The sequence below is a fragment of the Lygodium microphyllum genome, chromosome 13, assembly GCF_053477565.2.
Source record: "Lygodium microphyllum isolate KBCC chromosome 13, Lygodium_microphyllum_v1.1.10, whole genome shotgun sequence".
Classification (NCBI taxonomy): domain Eukaryota; kingdom Viridiplantae; phylum Streptophyta; class Polypodiopsida; order Schizaeales; family Lygodiaceae; genus Lygodium; species Lygodium microphyllum.
In genome coordinates, this window is record NC_141147.1 from 77,327,452 (window position 1) to 77,342,038 (window position 14,587).

Here is a 14,587-nt window from a genome sequence, read left to right on the forward strand (position 1 = left end):
AAGCAAACAAAAAATATTTTGAGGACAATGTAGGAAAAGATGGGGGATAGATTCTACCTAAGTCTTGCGTCTTGGGCACATCCCAATACCTATGCCAGCCTTGAGTGCTCTCCCATTAGTCCTTAAACATTTGAGGGTGATATGCCACATCAGGCAGGACATCTTTGGATGGATTGTCTGATTCCACGAGTTGTTAAATCTATAGAACCATTGTTCAAGGCTCCAGGAGATGTGATACCTTTCATCAATTCATAGCATAGAGGCTCATTGGTCTTTTGCAAATCTGGGAGGGGAGAATGGGCATATCCTCTACTAAGCAAAACCCTCAATGAATATTTGGGTATTGTTTTGAGATGGAACTATGGAAAAAGCTGAGCCACACCAAATATGTTGAGACCATGGAAGGTTGAGGTTGGGGTGTGGTGATAGGGCTAGTAACTTCTCATACAAGAAATAGCCCTCCCAAAGTCCTTTAGCAATAGCTAGTCACCCCTTGACTTTAACCTTTATTGGGCCAATTATCATAGTTACATGATCTTAAGTTTTTCCTTTTGGGCCATCTCTCTACTTGAAAGTTCTAGGCACATCATATAGCAAAGCAATCTTGTCCTCACCCTCTCTATTCAAGCTGCTAGCCACCCACTTGGCTCCCAGCTTATTGCCAAGGATTTGGATGTTGGATAGGCCAAGTTCTCCCATCCTTTTAGGGGTGGTACAAATTGTCCATGATACTTTTAGGAGTGGTACAAATCCCCATCCCCGATCCATAGAAATTTCCTTCCTAATACCTCTTATTGCTTTTATACCACCTTTAGAGGGTTGCCAGCAAGCAAGGAAGTATGTTATTGAGGGGATGAGGATGTGCTTGATGATTAAGCATATATTTGCCAAGATGAGCTACATTCATTTCCATTTCTCAAACTTATTCCTAACTTTTTCTAGAACCCAATCCATCTTTATTATAGGGTTATTTGAGATCCCATAGGGATCCCAAGTAATTCAAATACATTGTAGCTTGCCTCAAATAGCCACCTTGGTGGGTTGCAAATTAAAGACTTGATCACTATTTTGGTAGGGTTAACTATAGATCCATATGTTTTACATAAAATCTATAGGCAGTTCCAGAAGGCCATTAATGAAACTAGGTCATTGTTGATTGTTCCACTAGGATCATCAACAAACTAGTTTAACATCATATTCTATTATTAGGCAATTTGATGTCGTTGATATTGCCCTTGTCAATCTTAGCTTGTATTAACCATCCCAAGCATCGATTGCTATTGCAAATAGTAGTGAGGCCAAGGGACAAACCTACCCATTTGATATTTTGAGTGGAAAAGAATATGTCAATCATCACCTTATTGCAAATAGTAGTGAGGCTAAGGGACAAACCTACCCATTTGATATTTTGAGTGGAAAAGAATATGTCAATCATTACCTTATTAATGGCAATCTTACTTGTGGCATTTCCAAACAAGGTGCTAACACATATAATAAATAATTTTGCCAACCCCATGTCATGAAGAGATTGTAGGACAAAATCCCATTCAAGACTATCGCAAGCTTCATTGAAATCAAGTTTGGAAAAAGAAAAAGAAATTCTTGATTTGATTTTTGAGCATATTCTATGCCTTCCCATAAGCTTGTTAAGGAATCCAATCTAAATCTCCCATTTATAAAGCCTTTGTGCTCCTTTCTGACTCGAGAGTCTAGATGGGGGAGAATAGTCTTCTTGATAATACCTTGGCATAAACTTTGTATGTTGATGTTAAGCAAGTAATAGGTTTCTAGTTAGAGAGAAACTCCTTTTAATCATGCTTGTGAATCGACTTGACTACCCCTTCATTAACTATGTGGTGGAGAGCACCATACCTAAGGGGCTCTTTTGAAACTTTGAGAAGGGGAGAGATGAGGTGTTCTTTGAATTCCTTTAAAAAATCATTAGATAGTCCACCTAACCCTTGACTTTTGTCCTTAGCTAAGGCACGAATAATGTCCTTAATTTTAATAGGGATGAAGTTTCCATCCAGGATGTCAACCAGACTAGGAGGGACTACCCTTTTTCTAGTTAAGGCTGTCTTGGCATTGGCAATGGTATCCTTAAGCTTATTCTCTCTAGGAAGCTTAATATTTTATATAAAAAATCTTTGGCTACAATTAGGTTTTCAGCATTGTCGCTTGCTTGAGAGCCATCTTCCCTAATCAAGTCCTTAATCAGGAGAGGAACTAAGTCTTTCTCCTTCTTTTTGTTAGGGATATTGAACATTTCTTGGGTGGGCCTATCCACTCTTCCTACCCAAGATTGTTTAGTAAAGAGTTGAAGGTTAGGTAACTTTTTCTCCTCTGAGGCTATTAGTTCTCATTTTGCTTCAAACAATTGTAGTGTACTTCTCTTCTCTATTCTAGTCTTTAATGTCTTGTAGTGAGAGTATTTCCTAGCTCTAATTTCTCAACTTTCCCTAACTTGCATAGTTTTGGTTGCCTTAAGAAAGGCTTGGCTCCCCTTGATTGCTTTTATCCAAGCTAAAGTAAGGGAAAATGGGGCCTGGAATGCCTTCTCCCAATTTGTTTTGACCCCTACTCTAACAAAGCCATTACAAAACAATCTAGGATCTATACAAAACCAACTAGCTTTTACAACTCAAGGAGAATTAGACAACCAACTATATAGGATAAAATCTAACATGACTATTGTTTTAAGCATCTCATACTTTGTGTTAAAAAAGATGGCCAATGAGCCTATTGAAGTCTGTCTGGTCTTGCTCTCATAAGGGTAGAGCCCACTTGATTATTAAACCATGAGAAGCCTAACTCATGATCAAACAATCCATGAAAAGCTCTAATACTTCAATATTTTTCATTTTCTTTTATTGTCACACACTAACCTTTTTCCAAATACCCTATTGAAGTCCCCTACCAAAATAATGGAGCATTGAATAAGCTATAGGGAATTCCAAAATTTTCCCCTTTCCAAAGGTTATTACAAGTATAAAGAGAGATGATAACAAATTCTTCACTAGATTTGAGATGGGGTGCAACCCCATTATTATCTAGGATAATTTTTTGTACATAATCCTTGAGCTTGTGTGAAAGACCAATGCAAGCACCCCTTCCATTATAATGCCTTGTGCAGTGCCATATATGGTTTCTAGCGATGAAATCTAGGTTCTTTTGAAGTTGTTCTCTAGTGGTCTTATTTTCTTATAGGTAAATGACACCAAGGGAGATGGCATCTCTTTTAAGCCATTTCCTTACTATCACTTTCTTTTAGGGTTAGTCAATCCCTTAGTGTTGTAAGTTAGAATGTTATGCTTATTCATTTGGTAAATTTAGTTATTTTTTTAATTTATCATTCTTCTGAGAATCCTTACCTTGTCCAATAACACATTATCCCACTTTGGAAAATCTCCTTTTAAAATTTTGGGAGCTATTCCAATATTTGTTATAGCTTTCTATTAGAGGAGGACTAAGGGGGGTATTCTCTCCTCCTAGTAGCTTCTCTACCTCTTTTTTCCCACTTCTCATTCGATTCAGAGGGATTGGACTCCTTGGCCTTACTAGTTTCACCTTTTACAATAGTATCATTAAAGCCATTGTTTAGCTCCATGAGTAATGGAATGTATCTATTTTACATTATTCCCTTTGTTATTAGACTTATTTATGAGTGACTCTGATTTTTATTATTCTCTTTCCTATTGAGATTGGTTGTGTTATAGAATTAAGATATTAATGGTATTTTACATGAATTCACTATGGAAATAATATTTTTTAAATTTTGTGAATTTAATCTATTTGCCACATGATTTGTGACTTGTTGCACGAGTGCACATGTGTGACATTGCTTACATTATGCCAATTAGATAGATGGAAGGATACTAATGTGTTTTGTGTTGTGGTGAGTAGATTATTAGATGCAATTATGTGAAATAAATATTTTGGGAATCACACTTCAATGTATGGAAATTATACGCTTCGCAGTGTGGAAATATTATTGGAAATTGTATGCTTCATAACATGGAAATATAATTGAAAATTGTATGTTTCATAGGGTGGAAATATTGTACGCTTCATAGCATAGAAATATTATAATTTATGTAGGTACTTACAAGCACAAGGACTGTATATGCAAAGATGTGTAATTAATTTATTTGTTGTAAAAGTTTAGAATAGGTCAAAATATTATTTTTGGATGTAAACTATTAAAAAATGTTAGATTTAGTTTGAAAAGTAACCAGTATAAAAAAAGGAAAAGTAAGAATATTAAAAAATACCTTCAGTGTACTTGAAGCACAAAAACCCTAATATAATTTATAAATAGATGCATGGGAAAGGCACTCACCCATGAATGAAGGGAGATTGTACCCAATGTTCTTTTGCCATGCAAGCTTTGTGGATTTCTCATCTCTCTTGAATTTTGTTCTTTTACATTTTTTCCAATATTTGTCTATAATATGATGAAGGCTAGCAACATCGTATTAGAGTATAGTGATTGGTGGACACATCAATATCGAAGAGAAGGCATACATCCATCTTGTAAAGTTACACCATCATCATCATTAAGGCTCATTCTAATATTTGGTGGTGGTCAAATGCTTTACATTGAGGGTTTTGCCACAAAGGTATTCTTCAACATTTAAAGCATCTCTCTTTTTCAATTTAACTGAGAGAAATAATGTGGCAATGTTGCTTTTCCACTATCATCTTCACATAAAACCATGATAGACCGTTGAAAAACCACTTCCATAGTGGTTTTCATCCAACAATGTGATTTTCTTCATTCAATTGAGTTATAATAATCCATCGCCACAGATATGGTTGCTTTGGCATCCCAACCTTGAAACTACCTTCCTTCTTTCTTAAATTCCCCATCTCTACCAATGTTAAAGACAAACAATCGTCATCATTAATCGATGGTATTTGTCCTTTAGGTTGTTTTAAAAGCTTAGACCATAAGTCTTTTTTTTATTTTTGTCTTGTGGAATGAAAGTGGGTAACCCGGGGGGGGGGGGGGAGGAGAGAGGCACTACTTATTAACCCCCCTTCCCACATAGCCTTTAGCTCTCATATCTTTCGACTTATTATTTATTAGAAGGTTATTTCTATGTGTAGGAGTTTCAATCTTATTCTTCAAGCACAAGAAGACCATGAAAGCCCTTATTTTTACGTAGGGGGTTAGCAAATCTTATTCAATACTATATAACATATTCACATGCAAAAAAATCATTTTTAAGGATTTCTTAAGGGTTGTTCCTATGCAGTAATTAATGAAAGCCCTTATTTTTACGTAGGGGGTTAGCAAATCTTATTCAATACTATATAACATATTCACATGCAAAAAAATCATTTTTAAGGATTTCTTAAGGGTTGTTCCTATGCAATACTTATTTTCTACCATGTCAAATCCTTCAAATATGGATGAAGTAAATATGGATACACCTCTTCTAAAAATCACTTTGCAATAACAAATCGATCTTCTTCGGCATGCACTAATCAACCAAAGACATGGAATGACTATTAAGAAAACATTATAGAATCTTTCTTACCACCTCGATTTCATCTTCAGGTAAGGTGAAATTGGTCAAATTTATCTTGGTAAGATGGTGATACTATATCTACCTACACTAAAAGATTTTGGCAAAGACTTTTGCTATTATGCATGCTTGAGGAAGCTTCCAAGAGCATGCTGCAACACAAATATGAGGATGGACTTCAATCTAGTATCCAAGCTAAGCTAAATTCTCTTAAACCCACTTCACTTCACAATGTTTTTTTCCATGCCTATGATGTTAAAAAATAATTTGAATCTATCACTCACATTCTTTGAGGTCAACGATCTCATCTATCTCGACCTTTCAACAATAACTATAACCAGAAGAAAACCTTTGTTCCTTATCATCCTAATTCTTTTCAACCCTATAGATCTTCTAACATCCTACCAAAAAGTAACAACACATAAATGTACACAAACAACAATGCGAATAAGAAGGTAAAACCTCAAACCCCAAGTCTTAATGTTCAAAATAAAAGGCCTAAATTTTCTTGTCATCGTTATGAAAACCTTAGATATTTTTAACTAGATTGTTGAGTTCAACTTTCACCCAACAATAGTCAAAATACTACTCAATTATACAACATCGACTACACTCCTAATTGAACTACAAACACAAAATAAAAAATTTCTAGGGTTTTCTCTACTACACAAAGCACCATACAAGCACAATCCTTTACACCAAAAAAAAAATCTAAAGACAAGTAATAGAATTATTAAATAAGGGTTTGATTCATTCTAGTTCTTATCCTTTCAGTACACCTATTTTGCTAGTTGAAAAGAAAAATAAAATGTCTAGGATATGCATTAATTATAGAGCTTTAAATAATGCGATTGTTAAAAACCAATACATTATTCTAAGAGTAGATTATTTATTTGATCAAATTAGGGAAGCTAATTTTTTTGTAAGAATAGATCTCAAATCATGATATCATCAAATTCATATAGATTCGTTTAATGTATTTCAGATCACATGTAAGAGACAAATTGGACACTATGAATTTATTGTTACCTTTGGTTTGACTAATGCACTAGCTACATTTGTATGGATTATGAATAGGATTTTCTTAAATTATCAAGATTTTGTGATTGTTTTTTCAAAGATATACTTGTTTTTAGTAGTCCAAAGAGGAGCATAAGAAACATACTTAGAATTGTGTTTGAGTTACTAGATCAAAACCACTTGTATGCAAATTTTGATAAGAGTTTGTTATTTTAAAACCAAATTAAATATTTGGGATACATATGTTTCTATTGAGGACATCACTATAGATCCTAAGAAAATTCAAAGTATAAAAGATTGGCCTAATCCTAAGAGTGTGCATGAAGTTCGATCTTTTCTTGGATTAGCAAGTTTTTATCAAAAGTTTGTCACAACAATGTTCATTAATTACTTTGCCTCTAACTATGCTATTGCGTAAAAACATGATTTTTCAATAGGGCCCTAGTCAACATAAAATTGTTAATACTTTGAAATATTTTTTGATCCATGCATGTATCCTCCAATCACCAAAACTTTCCCAATCTTTCTTTCTTGTTTTTCATACAGAATGATCATCCTATAACCTATGAGAGTCATAAATTGAACCCTTTCATACGATATTATAATCCTTATGATGAAAAAGTATTAAATGTAGTTTATGCTATATATATTTGGAAACACTACCTTATGGGATATGAGATTCTCATAAAAATCAATCAACATGCCATAAAATATTTACTGAATCAATCCCTATTTTTTAATTGACGTATTAAATGGGCTTCTTTCATTCAAAATTTTCATCCAATGATTCAATATCAATAAGGTCATATTAATGTGGTTGCAAATACTTTGAGTCATAGGCCAATAGAAAATATTTTATCTCATCATTTTCTTGATTTTAATAAAATCAAAAGTATGTATTTGAATAATGTTTTTACTATTGAAGTTTAAATTTTTGATACAATGATTACTACTTATGCTTCATATTCTTATTTTTCTATCATTTGGCAAAGATCTCAAAATACCACTATTTTTTATCATTATATTTATTTAAATGGATTTTTGTATTATTAGAGAAAATTGTGTGTTACTGCACCTTTTAGAAATATTATGATGATTGAAATGTATATACATGCTTATATGGAATAAAGAGGAATTCAATCTACTATAATTGCATGCAAATAATATTTTTATTGGCCTGCAATGAAACATGATATTGGAAAATTTGTGTCTAAATGTATTGCGCATCAATGCATTAAACATCATTGGGGAAAATTATATAGATTGCTTATATCTTTACCTAATACCTACTAATGGATCATAGGAACAAATTTCTATGGATTTTATTACTAGTCTTTCCACAACTTCCACACACCATAATATGATTTGGACAATGGGGAATAGATTCAATAAACATACTTATTTTTTTAATTCTAAAAATACTTTTTTTGATCCACAAGTTGCTAAATTTTTTATTAATACTTATCTTTCCACATCACGAATCTCCTAAGGTTATATATTTTGATCATGATGGTCAAATTTGCAATCAATTTAGGCTGGTATTATTTAAAAATCCGTGTTCTAAGATGGACTTTATCTCAACTTTCTACCTTGAAAGCAATGGCCAAACTGAAGTTACTACATAGTATAACTCTTGACCTTCTTAGAACCTACACCATTTATAAACTAACTAACAATCTCCAATTAGCTTACAATAACACTCCACATTATGCTATAGGTAGAGCATCTTTTGAAGTTATTTATGGAAAGAAACTACATATCCCCATGACCAGAATAGCTACCAATGTCCCAGTTGCCAACTAATACTTTCACTAGCCATCATAGAAATTTTTTAAAAGAAAGTGACTAAAAAGATTAAGTAATCACAATTGAGATGTGCAACCAAAGAAAATAAGAAGCGTAAATCTATTAAATTTAAAGAAAATCATTTAGTTTGGTTATGAAAAGAAAATAGAATATTAAAATCCATTTCAAAACATCCAAAAATTAAATTAGCTCCAAGCTATTATAGTCCATTCTATATTTTTCACAAGATTAATGCGAATGCATAGTAGATTCATAATTCTTTTCGCATTACTTTATTGAAACCTTTTAAGAGAATACCTCTAATTACTCCACTTGTAGATGACTCTCCATTGTTAAAGTAAGATATAAAAAGTTTAATTCCACAAGTAATTTTTAATCATAGCCAAAATAAAAAACTAGTATCATATAAGTATCTAATAAAATATAGAAATCATTTCGTGGAATATTCAAAAATCAACACTAAATTCAACTTATGACCATCTAATAAATACCTGCCACTCATAGTCACATTGAATATCTCACGATTATAGATTCACCATATAAAGTAACGTTTCATCTAAAATCCATGGAATCTTATTTTCATAGAAATTTACAAATTTACCTTATGAGGCAACACTAGCATATGGTTGGCCACCCTTGTAGTTTTCTAAATTTTATTAATTGAAGATAATTATTTTTTAATCCCTAATAAATGTTACAAAATTAAGATAAATATAATATTTTGATAATTTTTTATATTAAAAATAATATGATTTTTTATCCATTTGCTACATAATTTGTCACTTGTTGCTTTAGTATATAGATGTGATATTAGTCACATTATGCCTGATAGATATACTAATATATTTTGCGTTGTGGTGAGTAGATTATTAGATGAAGTCATGCAAAATAAATATTTTAGAAAATATATTTAGTACATAGAAAGCATATGCTTTATAATGTAAAAATATTATATTTTTATAAGTGCTTACAAGCACAAGGACTTTGTATGCACAAATGTGCACTTGATTTTTTAATTGTAAAAGCCTAAAAAATAATAAAACATGATTTTTGGATATAAAGCTATTAGAATATGTTAGATTTTGCTAAAAGCAAGTTGTATAAGAAAGGAAAAGCAAGACTGCAAAAAGATGCTTTCAATACATTTTGAGCACAAAAAGGCTAAAACATGCATGGAGGAGGTGCTCTCCCATGCATAGGAGAAGATTGTATCCAATGTTCTTATGTTATGCAAGCTTTGTGGATTTCTCTTCTTTCTTGCTACTTGTTTTCTTCCTTTCTCTCAATATTTGTCTATTGTATTATGAAGGCTAGCAACACGTTGAAACCCATCATCTTCGAAATTTTCAGCCTTAGAGGGAGGGTTTTCCAGCTTTGGCTAGGTTGCCTCCTAGACTCTCGAATTCCCCTCGACATTAAAGATGAGCAAGGATGATTAGTTTTTTACATATATTAGCCTTAGCAAGAAATTGGGGGTACCATCTGGGATTAATGTTAATGTAAGGCCTTTGCCTCAGCAATCTCTCTAGGAGGCTATTAATATTTTTAGAAATGGGTAGAGATTCAAGGGACAATTGGAAACACTACAAGATATAGGCCTTATACCGATGTTGAAAGCAACGAAAATGTTCATAAAGAAATTTGCCCATGTCGTCGTAAAAAGCGTCATTATTGGCGACACCATAGAATAGTCGGTATCAACGTCGCAAATACCGATGCAAATAGCAACACTGATAATGACTCTTTGTGACACATTTTGCGACACTAATAGCGACACATGCAATAAATTTGTGACGCTAATAGTGACGATAACAGGGGGGAAAAATTTTGTGGTAGGCACTATGTGCTTTAATTGGGCCATACAAAATAGTTTCAGTAATGTGTACAATGCTCGTGTAAATAAAGGCAAAGTCTACTTAAATCATAACACTGATACATGAAATAAATACATGATCGCATAATGAAAGCGACCGGTACAATCATGGCAAGATACTACTACTATATAGAAAATGTCTATATAGATCACGTGACCAAAAAAGAAGGGTATGTGAGCTCCAGGGATCCAAGGGTGAGCTATAGATCCTCACCATCCAAAACCTCGTCCCACCGCAAAGAAACATCAAACGGACTCTACAAAAAAAGAAACAACTACACATCAGTCTACCATACAATAATGCATTCTAATTAAACATAGTAACTATGGACAAGAAAGATGAGTGACTTACAAGGCCACCACGTCCATCAATTGGTCGATCAATGTAGTGAGACCGTGCCTCTCTGCATATTGAGTCTCAAGGCCGGTGGAATTGCGATTTGTAATGGAGTGTTGCAAAGAAAACCAAATACAACTGTTAGAAACATGATTGTCGGTACAAAGGATATTGCAAAAAAATAAGCAAACAAAACAAAAGAAAAACTTACAAAGTCCTCTAGATATGTCATGTGGCCACCACTCCTGAGATGATGGACCACTCCGGCCTCTAGTCGTACCCTCGCCACTTCGCACTGCTGTCTCCAACGTCCTAGAGAATCTGTAGCCTCCTCCTTGAGTTGGCGCCAGTCGTCTGCGTCTAGCCACTCGGGCTTTGAAGCCCCACTCTTAAGTGCCTTGCGTGCATCCGATCGTCTGTGTGACATGTATGCACGCATGCACTCCATCATCCAGCCTGTAGAAAACCTATCTGCTGTGGTCGATACCGGAAACTCCTCATGCAAGGATGCTACTATGTAGTCCTTGCTCCCCTCCGGTAGTTCTTCCAATGATCCAAGACGTTGTGCCAAAAAACTTGTTGGCACAACTCTCTCATGCGAGGCATCACCCTCCCCCCCTCATCATTCATGATGATGGCTCTTGACCTATCATCTACAAGGTAGGCATACCCCTCTGGGGTATGACTAAGATGGGTCCTCTCCCACGTGCGACCATGTTCCTGGGCATATCCAAGAGACCCCTGTACATTTGGTGTACCTACTGGGGTAGTATCTCTTGGAGTATCACCCATAGGGGTGCCACGTGCAGACGGCTGAGCAAAAGCCAAAGTGACTAGAGAAGACGTCCCCACAGGGGTGCCACGTGCAGACGGTTGAGCAAAAGCCAAAGTGACTAGAGAAGACGTCCCCACAGGTGTGACAAATCCTAGAGGTGACTCAACTCTAGCAAAACGACGAGACAGAGACACTGCGTCAGTACCTCCACAACAACCACCTGAGCCATGCTCTCTCGAACCGCCATGAGAGCGAGGAGTAGCACCTGTATCCCAAGCTGACCATGGGCTCACTACATTCGAATCTCCGTAGCATCCCCCTGAACCACTCCCTCCATTTGGCCCAAGTCTGGAGCGTTGACCTCATCTGCTAGAAACTGAAGCATCGGAGCACATCGAAGTAGATCTAATAGAGTGGCATGATGGTGTCCGAGACAGCTCCTGGTCCGCTATATCTCTGAATCTCACCATTTGATCTGGAGACATACGCATGAAGATCTCCTGTAGCTCCTGGTCGCTCATCTCTAGACTCATCCTGATGATCTAAATATCCACAAAGGTCACATGCACATACAAAAAATGATGTTAGCATAATCAATATAAATCATACAAAGCAAGGTAATATAAATCTTTTAAAAAATGATCTTACTTAAAATGCATATCTTATGTACCCTTATAAGCGATTCATCAACGAATTGAGTAGGTGGATGCTCCAAGTATGAAGTATCCTATGGTCCCATGTCAATCTCCTGACACAACTCCACATACACTTGAAGGTCGATAGACATGTCACCACAAAAGGATGAGTCCAGCTCGTTCTCAAAGAATTCTTGGACTCCTGTATTTTCATAATTGTTACCCGATGTTGGCTCCTCTACATGCTCCAAGCTTTCGGTGGCCTCCACCCCTTGCAATATCGACCCCTCTATTTGCATACTATCCTCCTCTACATGCTCGGAGCTTTCGGTGGCCTCCACCCCTTGCAATATCGACCCCTCTATTTGCATACTATCCTCACATCGGGGAGCTGAAGTTATAACGTACCACCATTGAGGTTGTCGGGGGTTTGGATAGAAAATTGCTTGTTCACAATCACGTACAAGAAAGATTTAACTATTGTGATGTATACCATATCGTGATACAATTAAAAAATAGATGAGTTTATGCACCTGTTCCCAATGGGCTTGCAACACAAACGTGTCGCGCAAATCTGTCTATTTTTTTTTGGAATCTATTTCGAGAAATCTAGATGGACCTCATCGAACTATTGCTCCAGATTCTTCAAGTACCACTTTGAACCACTACACATTGAATAGGATCATGGAGAATGTAATATTTCCGATTCCTAACCCGCGTTCTTCATAAGAACCTCCTCTTGATAGGAGGCCAAAAGGATAATATTGCAATTATGATAAAATTTTTTGTAATTATCCCCTCTTTCCCCCAGCCGACGGTCGTGCTGGAGGAGAGGGAGGGGAGGCGCAATGACTGAGTACCGTGCTGGATTCCATGGGGGAGTGAATGCCATGCAAATGGCCACGTGGGGGGAGGGAGATCCTCCTCCCTTCACCCTATAAAAACCCCCTGTGGCGGGGGGGAGGGTGAGTAGAAAGAGGAAGGATGCGATAATCAGACGCTGCCGTGTGAAGAGGGAGAGAACCATAACGTTGAGCCGCCAGCGCTGCTGCAACAGCGCCACCGCCACAAGCTGAACACGCCATCAAACGCCGTCCCAAATTGTTGATTCAGTCCGCTTTTTGCCCACCATTATCTCCTCAAAATCATCCCCTCTTTTCCCACGTGGATAACTGAGTCCACAGACGCTTCTTGGAAGCTTCTAAGGGGAGGGATCTAAGCCCCCCTTCCTGTGGGCTTTCTTAAGCCCTCCTCTAGAGGGTTTTTATAACCCCTTTTCCCCCCGGATTTAACCCCTTCATAGGTGGTCTTTTACACCCCCTTTCCCCCCTTTTTCAAATCCACTAAGTCCATTTAGAAACCCCCCTTTTTCCGTGGGGTTTCATCCAAGCCCCTCTAAAAGCCCATTTACCCCGAGAATTAAGCCCTTTTTTCATCCCACGAAAATCCTATAAGCTAACCTTGCCTTGGGTTTAAAGTAAACCTTCCCGTGGAAATCCTCACTTCCGAGTTTCAAAACCCCTTTCCCATCAACCCTACAAAGCAGGTTTTTCAAACCTAGAGTTTAAGCCCCTTGCATTCCACGAAGTCAATTTTGACGATTGTAAAGTCCTAATCATGAAATCATTCCCTACTTCGTGGAGGCAACCTTTAAGGCCTTCTAAAGCTCGATTCTGAAAGATAGTGGAATCTGTCAAGGAAGCCGAATCACAAAGGGAGTTTTGCGTGCGAAGGAGATGACCAAGATCATAAATCTATGTCCAAGACGAAAAGGCCGAATTTGCGATGGCCCCTAAGAAGACACAAGGCGCAACCACAAGAGGATCATCTCCTAACATCCATGTGGACATTTCACCACAAGTCCAAGTTTTTTTTTTCCTAATTTTGATTAACGTCATGATATTTCAATTGTGCATGGATTATTTATGGAAATAGGATACACTTTTCGATCAAAATACCTTGGCTAAATTAAAGGAAATAATTTACGATCAAAGAATCGGTCATTTGTATTAAATGAATGAAAAAGAAGAGCATAAGATCTCTATGCATTCCTAGCAAGTGGTTTTTATGCATTGCAAAGTAACGAACTTAGATTAACTAATGTCCATCTTTACAAGTCGATATAATGATAGTACACTTCGATTATGCATGGAGGGAATAAATCACATGTCGCATTATTTCTTCGAAATGATTATTTAAAGAAGGTTGCTAAGAACCGTAGGCAATTGGCATAAATATCGTTTCAACTGCATAGTTGTTAGAAAAGGCTGCACGGTTCAAACATAAAACCCTAAAGCTTAGTAGCATGAATCTTGATTGCATGTTACAGAAGGATCAATAGAAATTATGCCATAACTTAACTCATGCTTTGATCTTAACCAGAAAAGTTAGGGTTGTAAATCAAATCATACGTAAGTAATGAATCATGTAGTTACGAAAATGGTATCGTAAATATCTTCAAGGATAGACAAGTAGATTGGTTAACCTAAACACCTAAAACGCAAGGGACTCGCTTAGGAATGGTTCAATGAATGCAACATATCCCAAAGAGCTAACTAGGGTTTAGCACATTGAGGACGTGGCCTAATCACTCTTATTACCAAAGCTGAA